Genomic DNA, 21445 nt, shown 5'->3' with positions numbered 1-21445 from the left:
GCGGAAGCTGTATGAGCTGGTCCCGAGCTGGGACACATACTGCAAAGATCAGCTCTATCTGGTGCTGAAGGACAAACAAAGGCACCTGGTTGGAGAGCTTGAGGGGAAATAGATGGAGGCAGCTGCCCCTCCTCTCAGAGCTTGTCTGCACGGAGGGGGGTTAATACGCAGCTTCTCCTTTGAATGGTGTCACTGTGGGTGCTCCACTTCAGGTGTTTGGAGTGTCCTCAGGTCCCAGGTCAGAGATTTCCATCAGCAGTGCCCGTTCGGGTCTCACATGCACAGCTCATCTCGCAGTGCTGTTGGTGCTTCAAGCTGCGCACAAGTGACCCAAGCCCCTCAGTTCCTTCTCAATCATTGGAGCCCGCAGCAATTCTCATCATAGGTCGTTCTAGTGCATAAATAATGTAAAACCGTGTTTCCCAACCGGTGTGCTGTGTTACACTGGTGAGCTGCCAGACCTGAGTAAGTGTGCCACGGAATTGTTTGAAAAACTAATTGAAGAGTTCTGGATTGGCTCATGAATATTCATGAGTTAATTTGGAGACTATATGGTGGTGTGCCTCAAAATAATTAAAGATATCAAGGTGTGCCAATGGCAGAGAAAAGTTTGGTGTAGTGTTAGCATTGGTGTAGAGTTATCATTCACTGGTGTAGAGTTATCATTCATTTAATACTAATTTAGTCAGTTGAAGTCATTTACCTCTCCCTAGTTTAAAAAAAACCTAATTTCCCCTGAATTTAATTTTTCCTAGAATACACTAATTGTCTCCCTGAGGGGATATCGCCATGCCTGGCTCCCCAGGCTTCAAAAGATGCTAGTCCTGTAGGGGCGCCATGCCGGCATCAGACAGGCATTCCCAGTGCATCTGATGCCTTGGTGAGGGGGACACAGTGCAAAAGTGTTCCCACTGTAAAAATCTAAAGGCTAGGGCCAGGAGAGACAGGGATCTCTGATTCAAACTGATTTGGATGGAAAAGTCCCTGAGACCCGCCTCTGATCCTGGTCATGAAACTTCACCCCACCACGGAAAAGGGCTTTGGCTTCTCCTAAAAGCCCGCCAAAAAAGCAGAGCGCACCAACCCCAGACCAATGGTTGCACCAGACCCTTCAGGTACCATTGCATTAACAGCACCGAAGGATACGCAAGGATGTGGTGTGAAGTTGAAGTCTGAAACTAAAATGTCCTCCTCCACCACAGCATTGAAAGGACAAACATTGGCACCGAAAACTATCACAGCGCCGAGTACAAAAACGGCTCCACTCACTACTACAGCACTGACAGCTAGCGTGGCACCGACCATAGGTCGGTACCAACCGTGGGCGTGGCACCGACTCACATTGATGCACTGATGATATCACAGCCGACTACACCGACACTGACTCAATTGACAGCACCAAGTAAATCCATGACACCCATGTCGATGACTGATAAAAAGCATAAGGTGAAGACACATCATTTACATGAGGAGGATTTAGTGGTGACCTCCACACCTCAATCATCAGTATTTGGAACAGACACATCCCCACCGCCACATGAAACTATGTCTCCAATACCATTCTCAAGCAGAGATGAAGACAATGAAGAGGAAGGAGTTTTATCACCCCAATACTCCTTACCTCACAGGTCCACCATCTCCTCCTCAAAACGAAGGGAACATAGAAGATATCACAGACATCTGTGGTATGCATCACCTTAATTCAGACCACCCATGCCATACCCAGTACACTGGGCTAACTGGGACCCATGGTCACACTATGCAAGGGGCTACAGCAGACACCTGAGCTCCCACAGGGACAGAACCAGGTCCCTGTCTTGTTCAGCCCAACTGGTTCTTGAACCTCCCCTGAATCCATAGAAAAGATGGAGGACATAACTGAGCAGGACACCTCTCCTACAGTACACTACTCTTCTTCGTCACCAGACGAAGCCATAATACCAGCACACACACACACACACACACACACACACACACACACACACACACACACACACACACACACACACACACACACACACACACACACACACACACACACACACACACACACACACACACACACACACCTGCTGATGACTTCAGGCAGTTCCAAGACCTGTTTAAGAGAGTTGCACAAGAACTCAAGATTCCATTTGAGGAAGTATCCAAGACTTGCCCCAACCTCCTTAAAATCCTGCACACCGCGGCCTCATCCAAAATAGCTCTTCCAATGGTCGAAGAGCTGATGGAGCACACCAACATCATCTGGCAAACCCCATCACCCACTGACATGTAAAAGGACGGACAAGAAATAATATGTTCCCTCCAAGGGAACCGAGTTTCTCTTTATCCACCCTCTTCCAAATTCCATCGTGATAGAGGTGGCTAATAAGAGGGGCAAACAATCCCATCACAAATCCACACCCCAGGACAAAGACTGGAAAAGGATGGATTTATTCGGCTGCAAAGTATATTCATCTATGTGACAGGGTGCTGGCGGAGCACTGAGGGTTAAGCCAGCCCCTGCCACTGGAGCCCTAATTAAGAGGGGAGTGAAGCCAGCTGGAAGAGCCTGCAGGATTGGGGCTAGCGAGGAGCAGCCGGTAGGCTCACTCAGTCAAGCTCTATAAAGGCTCATGGGAGCACGGTGACAACAAAGAAGCTGCAAGGGAAGGGGCAAGTGCTCAGCCTGCAAGGGAAAAGCTATAGTTGGAGGCGAGCTGCCCTGATTAGGGACTGAGGCTGTGTGGCCTTAGCTGGGGATTGTATTTGTATATAGTTGGTGGTGCGGAAGCCTGTAAATAAAGACACTGCTGGTGAAGCACAGGTCTGCAGTCTGCGACTGGTATGTGGGGCGGACGACTGGAAAAGCAAGGGGTTGAGTGGAGGACCCATTACAATCAGCCACATTACAACTATGCATAGCCAACTATGCCGCGCTTCTATCAAATTATGACGACAACAACTATACAAGACTGATGGATTTTATTGAAGTAATCCTGGAGGCGAGACAGGAGCAATTCAGATCTCTTGTGAATGAAGGTCAGCTCGTTAGGAGAACAGCCCTGCAGGCTGCACTTGATGTAAGCAGATATGGGTACTAGAACAACAGCTACAGCAGTCGTAATGCGCGGGGCATTGTGACTCCACTCAGCTGTTTTACTGAGGGAACTTCAGTCTACAATTGAAGATCTTCCAATTGACAAGATCAAGTTATTTGCAGGCAGACACCGCAAAAGAGACAACAAAACCAGCAACAATAATCAACATCACAACCTTCATCATCTAAACAGCAAGTTTGAAAATTTGGTTGAGGGTCTGCATGACCTCCCTCATTATCTAGTGCTACTAACATCTGCCACCCATTCTGGCCATCGTTCACGCCCATTCCAAAACATCTGGGCGTCTATTACATCAGATAAATGGGTCTTAGAGATCATACGATCAGGATATTCCATCCTGGAATATATCTTCGAACTCAAAACGTCAGGCCTATCACTGAATTCCATCAAAGTTCATCTGGCAGCCATCACTGCTTTCAATCTAAAAATGGGGGACAAGACACTGATTGCACACCCAGTAGTCACACTTTTCATCACCGGCATCCAAAATGTGTACCCAGATATTCACACACCCACGACACGATGGGACCTGAACTTAGTCTTATGTACCATTACCAAGGCTCCATTTGAACCATTGGCAATGTGCTCCCTCATTCATATGTCCATGGAAGTGTCATTCTTAGTGGCCATAACATCCACCCAACCTGTAGGAAAAATTGGGGCAATTATGGCCTACCCACCCTAGACAGTTTTCTAGAAAGATAAAATCATGCCACGACCTCACCCAAAATTCTTACCAAACATTCATTAATCATTCCACATTAATCAACCAATCCACTTACCTTCTTTCTACCCAAAGCCACACAGTAATGAACAAAATGCATTACTGCATGCATTAAATGTTAGACGTGCAATAGCGATTTACCTAGACAGGATAAAACCTTTCAGAAAGACAACGAAACTCTTCATGTCTGTAGTAGAACGATCCAAAGGAGGCTTTCTGAATGGATCATGGGTTGCATTCAGTCATGCTACAATTTAAAGAACACATGGCCTCCTCAAGGAGTCAAAACACACTCCACCAGAGCAATGTCCACATCCACAGCTTTCCTTAATAATGTTCCCATAGCAGACATATGCAGAGCAGCTACCTGGGCCTCTGCACATACCTTCACCAAACATTACACCATTGACCAGGCTTCTAGATCAGATGCTGCCATAGGTCTAACAGTACTATCACCCATTGAACATAACTCCAAAGTACCCTCTGCCAAATGAAGGGCACTGCTCCAGAGTCACCTGGAGTGGAGCACCGACAGGAACACCACTCGAAGAAGAAGAGAAGGTTACTCACCTTGTGCAGTAACTGAGGTCCTTTGAGACGTGTGTCCCTCTGGGTGCTCCACTACCCTCCCCCACCCACTTCAGAGTCTATAATTATCATGCCATGGTAGAGAAGTAACAGAGGGGTTGGGCCACATGTGTGGTTCAATGTGTCAATGGCGCCATGAGACAAGTTGCACATGCAGGACCCATACAGGCACTGCTGAAGGAAATCTCTGATCGGGGACGCATCAAACACCTGGAGTGGAGCACCCACAGGGACACATCTTCTTGATGTGCATCAGGTCACTCCCAGTATGCCAGCTGCACTAACAGAATGCATATGGGACACCAGCTCTGTCTTTCAATTCGCACTGTGTGTATGTGGCACAGGCTTGCTGTGCAGCGTTCTCAGAGGGTATCCCACCCACCTTTGCCTTGGTGATGAGCACTATGAATTCTGTCATTGTTCTCCTTGGGAACTGTGAGATGCATAGCACAAGCAGGGGGGTTCAACTGAAAAAAAGAAAAATCCCACGTTTCCGCAGTCTCTGCCCCATGCGTCCTTTCTGGGCAGGCTAGCACCATATTCAAATTGCTGCCAGCCAGCATGGACCCAGCAAAGCTCTGTGCCACTATGCTGGCAACCTCAAATTCATAGATGCAGCTTCGGCTGTGGTTCAGCTGAATGAATTTGGCTTTGGACGCTGCCCGCAGCACTACCAAGCACATGGCAATAGAAGACAGGTTGCTGGGGCCGCTTTGCAGCCTGCTGCCATTTCTGGATTCAGAATACCAGCACAGATTAGTGAGAAAGGACTGTTCTGCACACCTGGGGCAACCAGCAGTGGCGAGTGAACTTCAGGATGCGGAAGACAACCTTTTTTGAGGTATGTGCTGAAGTAACCCCGGAGCTGCAATGGCAGCATACCGACATGTGGTGCCCCATGCCTGTGGACAAGCGGGTTGCCATTGCCATCTAGAATCCAGCCACACCCAAATGCCACCGGTACAAAGCAAACCAATTTGACATAGGGAGGTCGATTTTGGGGGCCGTTATCATGTAGGTGTGTGATGTCAGGGAAAAGGGACTGTGGCACTGAGTTCCAAAGCTTGGTAATACTCAGGAGATTATTGCTGGCTTTGCACACATGGCTTCCCAAATTGTATGGGGGCAAGTGATGGATCTCATGTGCCTATTATTTGCCTCCCTCCCCCACCACAATAAGAGCACAGAATTTATAAACAGAAAGGGGATTTCTTTATGGTGCTCCAAGGCCTGGTTGATCACCATGTTGACATGTTTACAGACAGAAATGCAGGCTGGTCTGGATCCATGATCTTAGGATCTTTTGGAACTCAGGCTTATTTACTTTAATGAAGAGAGGACTGTTTGCCTCCAGGAACTTTGTGGACATTAATGGTGTGGATGTTGCTCCATTTATCCTGGGAGACCCAGTTTATTCCTGCTTCCTACCTCTGGATCAACTCATAGAATCATAGAGTTGGAAGGGACCTCAGGAGGTCATCTAGTCCAACCCTCTGCTCAAAGTAGGACTAACCTCAGCTAAATAATCCCAGCGAGGGTTTTGTCAAGCCGCAGCTTAAAAACCTCTAAAGATGGAGATTCCACCACCTCCCTAGGTAACCCATTCCAGTGCTTCACCACCCTCCTAGTGAAAAACATTTTCCTAATCATAGAATCATAGAATCATAGAGTTGGAAGGGACCTCAGGAGGTCATCTAGTCCAACCCCCTGCTCAAAGCAGGACTAACCTCAGCTATATCATCCCAACCAGGGCTTTGTCAAGCCTCAGCTTAAAAACCTGTAAGGACGGAGATTCCACCACCTCCCTAGGTAACCCATTCCAATGCTTCACCACCCTCCTAGTAAAAAACTTTTTCCTAATGTCCAACCTAGACCTCCCCCCCTGCAACTTGAGCCCGTTGCTCCTTGTTCTGTCATCTGCCACCACCGAGAACAGCCTAGCTCCATCCTCCCTGGAACCCCCTTTCAGGTAGTTAAAAGCTGCTATCAAATCCCCCCTCACTCTTCTCTTTTGCAGACTGAACAAGCCCAGTTCCCTCAGCCTCTCCTCATAAGTCCTGTGCTCCAGCCCCCTAATCATTTTGGTTGCCCTCCGCTGCACTCTCTCCAAATTGTCCACATCTTTTTTGTAGTGGGGGGCCCAAAACTGGACACAGTATTCTAAATGCGGCCTCACCAATGCCGAATAGAGGGGAATAATCACTTCCCGTGACCTGCTGGCAATGCTCCTACTAATGCAGCCCAATATGCTATTAGCCTTCTTGGCAACCAGGGCACACTGCTGACTCATATCCAGCTTCTTATCCACTGTAACCCCCAGGTCCTTTTCTGCAGAACTGCTGCCTAGCTCGTCGGTCCCCAGTCTGTAGCTGTGCATGGGATTCTTTCGTCCTAAGTGGAGGACTCTGCACTTGTCCTTGTTGAACCTCATTAGATTTCTTTTGGCCCAATCCTCCAGTTTGTTTAGGTCACTCTGTATCCTATCCCTACCCTCCAGGGTATCTACCACTCCCCCCAGCTTAGTGTCGTCCGCAAACTTGCTGAGGGTGCAATCTACCCCATCCTCCAGATCATTAATAAAGATGTTGAACAAAACCGGCCCCAGGACAGACCCCTGGGGAACTCCACTTGTGACCGGTTGCCAGCTAGACATGGAGCCATTGATCACTACACGTTGAGCCCTATGCTCTAGCCAGTTCTCTATCCATTTTATAGTCCATTCATCCAACCCATACTTCTTTAACTTGCTGATAAGAATACTGTGCGAGACAGTATCAAAAGCTTTGCTAAAGTCAAGGTATATCACATCCACCGCCTTCCCCACATCCACAGAGCCAGTCACCTCATCATAGAAAGCAATCAGGTTGGTCAGGCATGACTTTCCCTTGGTGAATCCGTGTTGACTGTTCCTGATCACCTTCCTCTCCTCCAAGTGCCTTAAAATGGATTCCTTGAGGACCTGCTCCATGATTTTTCTAGGGATTGAAGTGAGGCTGACTGGTCTGTAGTTCCCCGGATCCTCTTTCCTCCCTTTCTTGAAGATGGGCACTATATTTGCTTTTTTCCAGTCATCAGGGCATGTTGTATTTTGCACAGTCAATGTGAGGGTAAGGGTGGGTGAAGGCTGTAGCGATGGGTGGGAAGCCGAGGTGCAGAGACCTGTGCAGAGATCTGAGCAGTCAGCAAGGCACCCCACAGAAAATGGAAATAGCCAGGGCAATAGTGTCAGGGATGCAGATTGCTCTTATTTTGAGTCTCAGCCCTGACAATGTGCAGCCATGCATCTTGCTGTTAACCTGTGCAGAGGGGGTTGAGGGAATGAACTACGAGCTGTGCAGTGTTGTTTATTGGTCATGGCGGTGGGATGTTGGACCAATTCTTGTTTTACGGTATGTTTTTGCCTGTACCCTTTTGTAAAACCCTGTGCATTATTTCAGTTTTACAGCTTTTCTCGGTTAATGCATTGAGTCATCAGGACTGAATTTTTAACAGCTTTTATTTTGTAACAACAATCAATTGTGTAACAAACAAAAATAAATTGATCTGACAACTTGAAAGAAACCTGGAATTAAAACAAAAGTATATTAAAAAGCTCCAAGTGCAATAGTGCAGGTAGAACAGGGGGTGGGGTGCTTAAAGTCACAGGCGAGTGCGCATTTCACCACTGCCTCTTGCTTGTGGAACTTCAAGTGCTCATTGGTGAGTCTCAAATGTATCTGGGGCACTGGATGGCTCAGAAGAGCTGGGTTCCCAGTGCCCATAGCTGGGTCCTGGTTTACGACACTGCATTGTCTGCTACCCTAGCAGCAATGTCTGTTGCAGCAGAGCATTTTGGCTTTGCATTGCCTCCAGGGCTCACCTCTGCATCTTCCCGTCTTTTCCCATGTTCTGGCCATTGCCACATGGTCCTGGCAATTGTCACGATCTCTCTGGAGAGCTCTCCTTCTCCCCTTCATCCTCAAATATTGCCCCCACCTTTCTGCTGGTTTGTTTTTTCTTTGGGATGCTGTAATGAGGTTTGTGAACACTATGTTCCAAGTTTTCTGTTTTCTCCCCCTTATGTTAGCCAGCCACTCAGCCATAGATAATGGACATAGTCATGTCCTTGAGGATCTGGCTGATGCAGGTGCCATGGCTAGGGGAGTGTGGGGCTCTAAAGCAGTTATTGTTCATATTCCATACAAGCTATGAGAGCTTTTTCTTTTGTGTAAATTTTAACATTTCTGACTTTTCCTCCCTGAGATTCTTCCAAGTCTTGGGGGAGAGTTACCAGAGATGGTGCATGTGAGGAGGGCTGGCTGCACTGGGATTTTTGGCTGTGCTGCTTGACTTTGTCGTTGTGCCAGGAGGCTGTGAAGGGGGGAGCAGGGAATGAGAATAACTTTCCCGGTCTGGGCTGGCAGTTTCCATGCGCATTGGAGGTGATTATATGGTGTCGGAGGGGTTAGCTGGGGCATCTGCACAGGAGCACAGCACAATAATATTAGCAATAAACTGTAAAGTTGGATACTCAGATGCCGAGGTTCCCTCCACAGGCTGTGCTTTCTCAGTGCTGGCTGGGGTGGGTGGCTGGGAATCAAGCCCGGTTGCTGCCAGGCAGGAATCAAGGTTGCCTTCTGCCTGGGTGGCATCAGGGTCTTGAGTCACAAGGAGATTGTAGGTTTCCAGGAAGTTCCCATCACTGACCTCCTCATGCTCATCCTCAGGGTGTGGGGGGAACAGTTAGCACAGTCTTCCTGAGTTTGGTGGTCATGTCATTGTACAAAATTCCATCTAGCTTGTTAGAAAATGGACAGGTTACACATTCCCTGCTGGATTTTTTTCCTGGTACCCCTCATTTTAATGCAGGTTCCCCTGATCATTACAAGGTTCATACAAGAAATCAATGCTCTGCTCAGTGCATTACAGAAACCCACATTACTGTGGCTCATTGTCAAAAAGCTCCTTTAAAGCATCCCTGATTTGCATAGTCTCTGTGGCAAGCGGCCGGCTTCCCCCTAGTGCGTCTCTCACGCTGTACTGTTTGTATTTGGCCAGGGCATCTCCAGTCACCCCATCCTCACTGAGGAGGGGATAGGGACCCAGGCCCACCCTCTCTTCAAGTCCCAGCCCAGGGGTCCTATAAGAAGCAGCTATGTGCTGCTGGCACCATGTTTCCAACTGCACTCTCTGCCCCTGGGCTAATTTTCCCCCTCCTTCAGTCCTTCTGGCTTCTTTAGCCTGGTACCTTCCTCCTGGCTACTGCTCCATAGAACTCTGCACTCCAGTCTACTCCTCCACACTACACTACACTACACTACAGAGGGTTTTTATGAAGCACCTGGCTGGTCCTTAATTGGCCTCAGCTACTCCTAATTGCCCCCTAATGGCTCTTAGCTAGTCAGCAGGGAACAAAGCCTTGAGCATTCTGGGGCTCCCATATTGCACATCCACACTCTCCTCAGGCTGCTGTAGAGGAGACTGCTGGTTAGTAGAGCTCCTGGGGCCACTGCTGCCACCGCTTTTGCTTGGGGCCCTGCCGGCCTGCCCCCCTCCCGGGCAGCTGGGGGGGAGCAGGTGAGTGGCCCCTTCATTGCCACTGCTGCTGCTACCACCACCCTCACCACCAGTGATGAGGCCTTCCTGGGCTGGCTGCTGTCACTTGGGAGCCTGCTGCTGCTTTTGCTTTTGCGGAGGAGGAGCTCAACTACCATCTCTGCAACTGTTGCTGCTGCTGGGGCAACGCTCAGGAGGGGGTTGCTTTGTTTATTGGACTGAGTGACTGCACCACCTCTGCTCTTGTGGTGGTGGGGACAGGTACTGTTGTTTCTGTGGGGGGGGGCATGGAGCTCTCCCCCCAGTCCATCTGCTCCCCACTTTGCCCCACCACCATCGTCGCTGTCACCCCCTCCGCTGCACCCAGCCACCGTTTGTTGCTCCTCCTCACCCTCGGCTGAGCTGCTCGTCCCCTGGACTACCTGGGACCACTGCAGCAGCAGGGACTGGGTTTCTCCCACCACCCAAGCCCACCTGGGCACCTGCGCTCCCCTCCACCTCCCTCTGGCCTTCCTCCCCTTGTCCGGCCGGAGGGCTCCCCTTGCCCCCCCGCTCTGCCCGCCGGTGTGTCTAGTCTAGTTTGTCCCCCTTTGCCTTTGTCCTTCCCCAGACCCGAGTGTTTGTTTTGTTTGCCCTGCCTGGCCCTGCCCGTCAGCATTATTTTGTCTATTCCTGCCCCGTTCCTTGGAGCCTTTTGCTCCTCCCTGCCCTGCCCTTGTTCTGTGCCTGCCCCTACCCGTCCCCATGCCCTTGTTACTTCTCCTTGTCCGGCTCTGCCCCGCCCCCAGTGCGCCCAGGTGCTCCTAAGCGCTCATGAGCCCCCAGGGCCCCAGTTCCTTTTCATTTTGACCTCTATTCACTACACCCCCTGATGAGCTCGTGACCTCCCCCTCCCCTTCCTAGTGCAGCTGGAGGAGCCGGCACCCCCCCCTGTTCCTGCCCCGCCCCTGCCGCCCTCTTTGCAGCGCCCTCGTCCCCAGTCTGCAGCCTAGCGAAGAGGAGTGATTAGCCATTCTGTTCGCCTCCCTTCCCTGACCACCCTCTCCCCTTGGTGTTTGCCCATGAAACCCCACCCTGCTCGCAGCCTGGCAGGGTGGGGTGGTCAGTCTTGACCCGCCCCCTTCCCCCTCCAGGTGCCTGCTCCCACGTGTCCCCCTCCGATGGATCAGGCAGCCCCTGCGATAGCCCCTTTTCCTTCCCCCCAACCTGCTCCCCCGCCCGCCCCTATGGCAACCGCCTCGACCACCACTCCTTCTGCCACCGCTGCCCCTCCCAAGGCACCGGTGGCGGCTGGCGTAGGGGTTACCTCCACCGCTGCTGCCTCAGTTCCCTCGACCAGCAGGAACGGCCAGGGCGGGAAAAAGGGCAAGGGCCCCGGCCAGAAGGCACCACCTCCCCTCCTCTGCCGTCCCCTCCACCAGCTCTGGGGGTGCTTCTGCTCCCCCCCCCCAGAGCGTATGCCCAGGTTGCTGCCACCCGTCCTGCCACCACCTCGTCATCTGCCCCCGCCGCCTCCTCTGGTTCCATCTCCAGCAGCTGGGGCCCCTTCCCCACCCTGACCAGGAGGCACGGCGTCTGTTGCCTCCTGGTGCCCACCTCGCCCCACGTTGAGACCTATGTGCGGGCGTTGGCACGGGTGGTGAGGCCCTCGGCCATCGTGGCGGCCTCCAAGATGTATGGGAAGGTCATCTTCTTCCTGGCATCGGAGGCCACCGCCCAGGAGGCGGTCGAGAAGGGCCTGGCGGTGGGGGGCGTTTACATCCCCCTAGAATCTCTGGAGGACCTGGGCGTCGGGGTGGTCCTGACCTCCGTCCCGCCCTTCCTCCCTAACGCTGCCCTGCTTCCCTTCCTCTCCACCCTGGGGAAGCCCATTTCAGTCCTCAGCTCTCTCCTGCTGGGCTGCAAGGACCCCGCCCTCCATCACGTTCTGTCCTTCCGCCGGCAGGTTCAGCTTCAGGTGCTGCCGGCGATGGCGCGTGATGGGGGGGCTCTCGAGGGGTCCTTTTTGGTGCCCCATCAGGGGGCCCACTACCGGGTACACTATTCCTCGGGGGAGGCCCGGTGCTTCCTCTGCCGGGCGACGGGGCATGTCCGGAGGGACTGCCCCCTGGCCCGGCACGGAGGAGCACCTGGGTCGCCCGAGGCCCCAGTGGGCCCCGGCCCTGCCAGCGCCAGCAGCCCTAGCCGCCAGGCCCCCGTGGCCGCCCCTTCTCCTCCTTCTGTACACATCTTTGCTCAGGACGTGGGGGTGGCCCCCCTGTTGTGCCCCGGTGAGCGGATGGACCCTGTTGCCCCCATAGTGAGTTCTGGGACGGGGTCCGTGGAGGAGAGAGTGCCCGGGTTGGATTCGGGCTTGGGAGAGGGCTTGCCCCAGGGGGAGGCTTCCTGACCCCTCGCTGCCCTGTCCCCACCCCTTCGACCACTGACACCACCGCCCATGATGCCTGGCCCCGACCCTGTGGGCCCGCCCTCCCTTACCACCTCGGAGGGCTGGGTGCTCATTGGGGGGAAGCGCGGCAAGCGGAAGAAGGCTCAGTGCCTCCCCACTCACTCAGACGGTGAGGAAGCCCCCCGGAAGTCCCGGAAGGGGGCCACCACCGCTGAGCCTTCTGCTGCGCCCCCCGATGACGTCCCGCAGGTGGCGCCGGTCAAGGAGGCCATTGCAGCAGCGCGGAGGAGCAGCTCCGCCTCCATCTCGGGTACCCCCTTTGCCCCCCTCCCTGTGGGAGCCGCGGAGGGAGATGGTCCAGCCACCCTGTCCCCCTCCTGTCGTCATTCAGGCAGCACCCGGGGTGGCGGAGGGAGACCACGGCCCTATCTTTGCAGAGATCGAGTCCCTGGGTCTGACCCCGGTCACTCAGGGGGAGGACGACCCGTTACCACCGGGCCTCAATCTCGGCGGTCTTGAGCCGGCCCTTTCCATCCCTCCTTCCCCTCTTCCCCAGACAGCTGTTCCTGCCCTTGAGTCACCACTCGATGCCCCAGTTTGCCCGGCTGTGGCCGGCTTTACATCAGCGGCCGCCGGGCCTCTCGAGGCGACGGCTGGCGCCGAGCAGCCAGGCCCTGGGGCATCTGAGGCACGGCAGCTGTCCCTCACCCCTCCTGGGGGCCCTGACCCAAGCCGCCTCCTGTTTCTTATGGGGGCTGCGGGCGCCGAGCTCATCTCGGCACCCACGCCGATTGTCGGTGAGGGCCCCTCTCCTAACTCCATGCCCCTGATCCTTGTGCTGGGTCAGGAGGAGTCATACCCTGGTGGTGCTGCCCCTGGGGCCTCTGATACTCACCCCGCCCCCACCTCCGTCCCTGATCCCGCCCCCGGCCCTGACCCCATTCCCGCCCCTGATCCCGCTCCTGTCCCTCCCCTGCCCACCTCCCATATTGTTACCGCCCCTGGGGTTGTGTCGTTACCCCCTACCATCTGCCGACTCCCAGGAGGTGGTATTTGAGTTCTCCCTCCCATCTGGGGCTGCTGTCTTCCCTCTGCTGCCGCTCCTTGTGCCGGGGGTCGAGGTGGGCAGTACAGCGCCCATGATATCGGCACCGTGTCGGGGCTCCACCCCTTGTCTGTCCATCTCCGTTGGCTGCGGGGCCCTGGCCGGAGGATGGTCTGGGGTCTTCTACCCCAGCCCCTGAGGCACTGCGGGATGAGCTGTGGACCTTCCTGGCTGACTGTCATGGGGCCAGGAATAGGGTGCAGCTTGCCCTGCAGCGCTGGGGGGATTTCCATCTTGTCCTCCGGGCTGTGAGGGCTATCCTGAAAGAGGGGAAAGGGACCGGGAGGCAGGACGCTGCCTCCTACCGACGGGCCCTGAGCTTCTGTGACTCCCTTCTGGCCTTCGGGGTCGGTCACGGATTGCTGCGGGGACTGACGGGGGCCGCCAGCATTCCTGGCCATGAGGATCCTCCCCAGCCCTCTTCATGGCTCCAACAGTCTTCGCCACCTTAAATGCCAGGGACTGTAGGATGGATCTCCACAGGAACCAAGTGCTCTCCTTCCTGCGGGAGGAGGGGTCCTCTGTAATGTTCCTGCAGGAGACCCATACGGATCCAGCCGCCAAGGCCATTTGGTGGCTGGAGTGGGGGAACAAGGTGTTCTTTAGTCATCTCTCCGCCCACGCGGGCAGAGTGGCCACCCTGTTGTCCCCCGACCTACACCCGAGGTGCTGGGGGTTGCCGAGGTCGTGCCGGGTCACCTGCTGCACCTCCGGGTCCGTATGGCAGGGCTGGCATTGAATCTGGTCAATGCCTATGCCCCGACATCAGGCCCGGAGAGGGTGCGTTTCTTTCAGCAGGCGTCCACCTTCCTCGGCACCTTGGATCCTCACGAGTGCCTGGTCCTGGGCGGGGACTTCAACACCACCCTCGAGGAACGGGGACCGAGCAGTTCCTGGCCACTGCAGATGTCCTCTGGGAGATTATAGACCATCACTCCCTGGTGGACGTCTGGCGCGACCACCACCCGGACGACGTTGTCACCTTCACTTTTGTCCAGATGGGGGAAGATCGGTCGCGACACTCCCGGTTGGACCGCATCTATATTTCTTGTCACCATCTTTCACGGGCCCACTCCTCCAGCGTACGGCCGGCTCCCTTCTCGGATCACCATCTGGTGACCGTGATGGCCCCTCTCACCGCGGAGAGGCCAGGGCCGGCCTACTGGCATTTTAACAACAGCCTGCTGGAGGATGTGGGCTTCGTGGCATCCTTCCGGGAGTTCTGGCTGGCCTGGCAGGAGCAGCGGCGTGCCTTTCCCTTGGCACGGCGATGGTGGGACATGGGGAAGGTGCACGCCTGGCTCTTCTGCTGTGACTAAACTCGGGGGGCCAGCCAGAGGTGGTATGCGTGGATAGAGCAGCTGAAGCGGGAGGTCTTGGAGCTGGAGAGGCATCTGGCCGCCAGCCTCTGTGATCCGTCCCTCTGCGGAGCGTGCCGGGAGAAGCGGGAGGAGCTCCGGGCCCTCGAAGACCTTCGTGCTCGGGGCGCCTTTGTTCGATCTCGCATCCATCTCCTTCGGGAGATGGACCGCGGATCCCCTTTCTTCTATGCCCTGGAGAAACAGAGTGGGGCCCGGAAGCACGTCATCTGCCTTTTGGCAGCTGACGGCGCCCCCCTCACAGATCCAGTGGAGACGCGTAGAAGCGCCAGAGCCTTCTACGCTGCCCTTTTCTCCCTAGATCTGACCGATGTCGCCATCCGCAGGGTACTCTGGACTGAACTTCCCACGGTCAGCGTGGGCAACTGGGTCCGACTGGAGCTACCTCTCACTCTGGCCGAGTTCTCCGCCTCATGCCCACTATTAAATCTCTGGGCATGGACGGGCTAACCGTGGAGTTCTACCACGCATTCTGGGATGTCCTCGGCCCGGACCTCGCCATCGTCTGGGCCGAGTCCAAGGGCGGCGGAGTGCTCCCCCTTTCGTGCAGGCGGGCCATGCTCGCCTTGCTGCCTAAGAAGGGGGACCTCCATGACCTTTGGAATTAGCGTCCCATCTTGCTCCTCAGCACGGACTATAAAATCATAGCCAAGGCCATCTCGCTGCGGCTGGGGTCCGTGCTGCAGGACGTGGTCCATCTCGACCAGACCTACACCATCCCGGGCCGCACCATCTTTCATAATCTTTATCTTGTCCGGGATCTCTTGGAGCTCGGATGTAGGGATGGTCTGTTGTTCGCCTTCCTGTCCCTGGACCAGGAGAAGGCGGTCAACTGGATGGACCACGGGTATCTCCTGGGCATCCTGTGGGCGTTCGGCTTTGGGCCTCACTTTGGGGGCTTTCTCCAGGTGCTGTACGCCTCCGCGGAGTGTCTGATCAAGCTCAACTGGACCCTGACCGAACTGGTCAGCTTCAGACGAGGAGTGCGCCAAGGCTGTCCGCTGTCAGGCCAGCTGTACACTCTGGCCATTGAGCCCTTCCTCTGTCTCCTCCGTCGGAGATTGATGGGGTTGGTGCTCCGTGAGCCAGAGCTGAGGTTGGTCTTGTCAGTGTACGCCGATGACGTACTCCTCGCGGTCCAGGGGGCAGGCACTGGTGCTTAACCAGCTGGTCCTGTCCATGCTCTGGCACCGGCTGAACACCCTGGTCCCGACCCCGGGTTTCCTGGCCCACCTCCAGACGACCGTTCTGGAGTTCTTCTGGCCAGGACTGCACTGGGTCTCTGCAGGGATTCTGAGTCTTCCCCTGGAGGAGGGAGGGCAGGGCCTGTGCTGCATCTTCAGCCAGGTCCACACCTTCTGCCTCTAGGCCCTGTAGAGACTCCTTTATGGTGCAGGTAGTCCGGCATGGAGCCACTTGGCGCACACCTTCCTCCGCCACTTCTGGGGGCTCCGATACGACCAGCAGCTCCTTTATCTCCATCTGAGAGGTCTTCCGTGAGACCTCTCCGAGCTGCCAGTCTTCTACCAGGACCTCCTCTGGGCCTGGAGGCTGCTTGCGGTCTCCAGGCCCCTTGTGGCCACCGAGGGGGCGGATCTCCTCGCAGAGCCCCTGCTACACAATCCCCACCTTCGTGTGCAGGTGGCGGAGACCTTCTCGGAGCGCCGTAGTTTGGTCCTGGCAGGAGTCATCAAGATTGGAGATCTCCTGGACTACGACTGGGGGGACTGGGTGGATCCCCAGGCGCTGGCTCGGCGCATGGGGCTCTCCACCCTTCCCCCCCCCCCAGTGCATACTCCTACTTCCCTCTGCCCTCACTATATCACACCTCCCATACAGCCACTCTAACAGCCCTGGTATCTGGCTACTCAAAATCAACAGCCTGATCCACCTCAACACTCCACCCCGTAGAAACATCTCCACCCTTAGCTTCACAAATGTTATGCAGAGCACAGCAGGCTGCTATGACCATGGGAATATTTTCCTCACTGAGGTCTAACCTGACAAAAAGGCAGTGCCAGCACCTCTTTAAGCAGCCAGACACATTCAAAAGTCATTCTGCACCTGCTGATTTTGTTGTTGAATTGCTACTTGCTGCAGTCAAGATTGCCCATTTAAGACTTCATAAGCCACGGGAGCAAGGAGTAGGCTGGGTCTCCAAGGATCACCATTGTCATTTCCACCTCCCCAATGGGAATCTTGTGGTCTAGAAAGAAAGTCCCTGCTTGCAGCTTTCTCTACAGTGATCCACCAGAAGTTGCAAAACCATAGAGAAATACCTCTTTCAACTGAGGTATTCCATCGCAAGCTGGTCTGGGGCCAAAATGGGGATATGCATGCCATCTATCACCTTGCCACAGTTAGGGAATCCCATCACTGTGAAGACATCCACTGTTTCATGCAGATTTGCCAGAGTCACAGTCCTTTGTAGTAGTAGGAGATTAATGGCCCTCCACACTTTTATCACCACAACCCCCACAGTGAGCTTCCCCACTCCAAACTGATATGCGATTGGTTTGACATTGCCAGATTCCACACAGTGATTGTCACTCGCTTTGCCATTAGGGCAGCTCTCATTTTGGTGTCCTTGCACAGGAAGGCAGGGGCGAGCTCCACACAGAGTTCCATGAAGGTAACTTTGCGCATCTGAAAGTTCTGCAGCCACTGCTCATCATCCCAGACCTGCATAATGATGTGATCCTACCACTCCGTGCTTGTTTCTCATGCCCAGAACCAAAGGTCCACCATGTGCAGCTGCTCCATGAAAGCCAACAGCAATCTTGGATTGTTTCTGTCCATGGCACACAGCAGGACAGACAACACGGTGTCATCATCAGATTCGCAGTTCATGATATACTGCAGGATCAGCTGTGTTGTGTTCGTAATGCTCATCACAATACTGGGGAGTAGTACAGGATCCAGGCTTTCAGACAGAGGGCGGGCACGCATTTTACAGGTGCTATTGAAAAGCAGCGCAAAACATAGTCAGAAGCCCATAGAATGATGGGTTGGAGAAAACTGCATCATGGGACAGTGAGCCCACCCATGAGGCATTGCGATCCCTTCCCAGAACTCCCAATGGTAGATGGTGGTGAGTTGCAAAGTGGGATAGCTACCTACAGTGCACTGCTCTCTCTGTTGAAGCAAGAGCACTGACTGTGGACACACTCCACCATCACAAGGGGCATTGTGTGGTTGTGTAAAAGCAGTTTAATTACAGCTGTAGATGACTGAGATACTTGGAAGAGAGAAAGATGATCAGAAACAGTCAGCATGGATTCACCAAGGGCAAGTCATGTCTGACCAACCTGATTGCCTTCTATGATAGGATGACTGACTCGGTGGATGTGGGGAAAGTGGTGGATGTGATATACTTTGACTTTAGCAAAGCTTTTGATACGGTCTCCCACAATATTCTTATCAGCAAGTTAAAGACATATGGGTTGGATGAATGGACTATAAGATGGATAGAAAGCTGGCTAGATCATTGGGCTCAATGGGTAGTGATCAAAGGCTCTATGTCTAGTTAGCAGTCAGTAACAAGCGGAGTGCCCCAGGGATCGGTGCTGGGGCTAGTTTTGTTCAGCATCTTCATTAATGATCTGGAGGATGGGGTAGATTGAACCCTCAGCAAGTCTGCAGATGACATTAAGCTGGAGGGAGTGGTAGATACACTGGAGGGCAGCAATAGGATACAGAGTGACCTAGACAAATTAGGGGACTGGGCTAAAAGAAATCTAATGAGGTTCAATAAGGACAAGTGCAGAGTCCTGCACTTAAGATGGAAGAATCCCATGCACTGCTACAGACTGGGGATCGACTGGCTAGGCAACAGTTCTGCAGAAAAGGACCTGGGGGTTACAGTGGATAAGAAGCTGGATATGAGTCAACAGTGTGCCCTGGTTGCCAAGAAGCCTAACAGCATATCAGGCTGCATTAGTAGGATCATTGCCAGTAGACTGAGGGAAGTGATTATTCCCCTCTATTCAGTTTTGGGTCCCCCACTACACAAAGGATGTGGACAAACTGGAAAGAGTCCAGCGGAGGGAACGAAAATGTTTAGGGGTCTGGAACACAAGACTTATGAAGAGATGCTGAGGGAACTAGGCTTGTTTATTCTGCAGAAGAGAAGAATGAGGGGGGACATGATAGCATATGGGACTAGCCTAACTACAGGAATGGTGACACACTGGCTAAGGCTATTGATCATGTCTCCCTCTCATGATTGGTCCACAGAGGGAATATCTACACTACAATTAAAAACACACAGCTGGCTCAGGCTCACAGGTCTCGGGTGATGGGGCTATTTAATTTTGGTGTAGACTTCCAGGATTGGGCTAGAACCCAGGCTCTCTAGGACCCTGCGAAGTGGGAGACACAGGGGCTTTGACATGACTGGTACCTGGTTTGCCAGTGTCACAGTTCCCTTCCCTTGTTTGACCCATTAGACGCAATGTTCACTGTCATTTCTCTCTTCTTAAAATTGGCACTTCCTACAAACCCCCTGGTTCTCTGTAGTTTCTTTCCTGTCTTCACATATTTCCCCCCTTTCCTACTCCCTGCAAAGAGCTGTCTCTCCAGGGAATCATTTCTTGCTTAATTATGGGGTTTGGGTTGTTGGTTTTTTGATTTTTTTTTTAAAACAAATTCTTCTTACAAGAGCACAAACTGACCTGTGCAGACAGACAAGGAGGTGACAATCATATCCGTGGGGGCTTGTGCAAATCCCATTGGTTTCATTGGTGGGTTGAAAATGACCATTTGCTCATCTCAAGGGCCAGCACATTTCCAAAGTGAAAGCCTGGGGCCCAAGTCCTTCAAGGGGGAGGAGAGGAATGATTTGTGGGGGTGGGAAGATGTCATCAAGTATGTTTGCAAGGGAAGGAGAGAGGGGAAAGTGGGGAGGGGAGCACTGGCTGGGGGGAGATCCCGGCTACTCTAGTTCAAGCCACTGCCAGCTGGAATTTCTGGCTGAATGGCTCTAGAAAACATTGTATAAGCTAGAAACCCAGTCCAATGGGGGCACCGTGGGGCAGCTTGCACTGTAGCCAGGGAAAGGGCATTGCTCCCAGAACAGCCACAACCCAGCCTGGAAAATGGTGCTGAGCCATGCCCTGAGTCTGTCCTGGTCTGGGATATTCTTCCGCCTGCCCCCATGTGGCAGGTGAAGGATGCTCCAGAGGGGAATTTCCTGCAGAGCCCTGGAGAGAGCCAATGAGAGTTGTGACTGATAGAGAAGGTGTGGATTGTGTGCTCCATAGGATATTTTTAACAACTCCAGTTAAATTACCCGGTTGTTGCTGTACATTGGGGTGCAGAGATGGAAAACAGAAATAACTGGAGGGGTCAGAAACGGCTCAGATATTTAAGACTAGATTCCTGGGTTCTCTTCCCAGCTAAGGAGTGGGGAGGAGGACATGGCTACTGGGTAGAGTGTGGAGGGCTGGCAGTCAGGACTCTTGGGTTCTGATCCAAGCTCTGGGAGGGGAATGGGGTCTAGTGGGTTAGACGAGGGGGCAGGGTTAGGAGTCCTGGGTTCCATGTCCTGACATCAAGTTGCTGGGTGACCCAGTGCATGTCCCTTCTCCGAATTTTAGTTCCCTCCTCTCTAAAATGAGTAGAGCCTGACAAAAGATTTTTGACAGAACATTTTCCATCAGAAAATATAGTTAGGTTGAAATCGCTTTGACTTTCTCATTTTGTTTCAATAATATCAAAGCGTTTCCTTTTGAGGAGGTGAAAGCATTTAATTTTGGTTCAATTCATTTTGACTTATAGTACAATATTAGTTTTAATATGACTTTCTATTTATATATGTTATTTCATATTTTATCTTCTGTTATGTTTTGACATTATCAAATGGAAACATTTGGATGTTTCCAAATCAAATTTGTTCAGAATTTCCATTCCACAGACAATTTGGACTTTTCCTTCCAATATGTAAGGAAAAGTTGCGGGTGGTGGAAGTGAGAGTTTATTTGAATATGGCACCAGAGCCCAGCTTTTTTGTTCCTCCACCCCTGGCAGATGAGGGTGGGAGATGGGGTGGCTCCAACCAAGTGGGGCCAGGTCAGCATTTGTTGATCTTGCTGACTGTTAAATCTTCCACTGCTTCAACTCAAACTCTGTAGCTGTGTAACACACACAAAAAAAGCAAACAGGCATCAAACATCAAACCAGCAGGGACTTTCCTGTCTCCTCAGCAGCTTCCCAGTCCCCACACCTGGGCAGGAGGGGACATTGTCCCTTCTCACCTGAGATGGGTCCTTTCCCTGGCCGGGCTGGGCTCCTTGGGTCTTCAGCAGGATCCAGCTCTTGGCCACGGCTCAGGCCTCCATCGTAGGTGCTACTGCTGCCCCCTGAACGCAGTCCCATCAGCCCAGCTCTCAGGAAGCGCCTGTTTGCTGTGTCTCCCTTGGATGGTGGGGAGGTGGGTGACCCTGGGCTAAGGAGCAGGGACTCTGCACTGTCAGCTGCCTTCACTTGGCATCTCTTTGCTTTTGAGGTTTGGTGCATGCACAGCAAGCCACATTCAGGCACAGCATTAGGGTTTGTGTGGATGACAGTGTGTAGTAGAAAGTAAGAGCCTGAAACATGAGGCCTAGCATAACAGGCTAGATA

Source organism: Emydura macquarii, unplaced genomic scaffold (genome assembly GCF_026122565.2).
Source record: "Emydura macquarii macquarii isolate MOO-44397 ecotype Brisbane River unplaced genomic scaffold, CSIRO-AGI_Emac_v2 contig_2141, whole genome shotgun sequence".
Taxonomy (NCBI): Eukaryota; Metazoa; Chordata; order Testudines; family Chelidae; genus Emydura; species Emydura macquarii.
Note: the sequence above shows the minus strand (reverse complement) of the source record.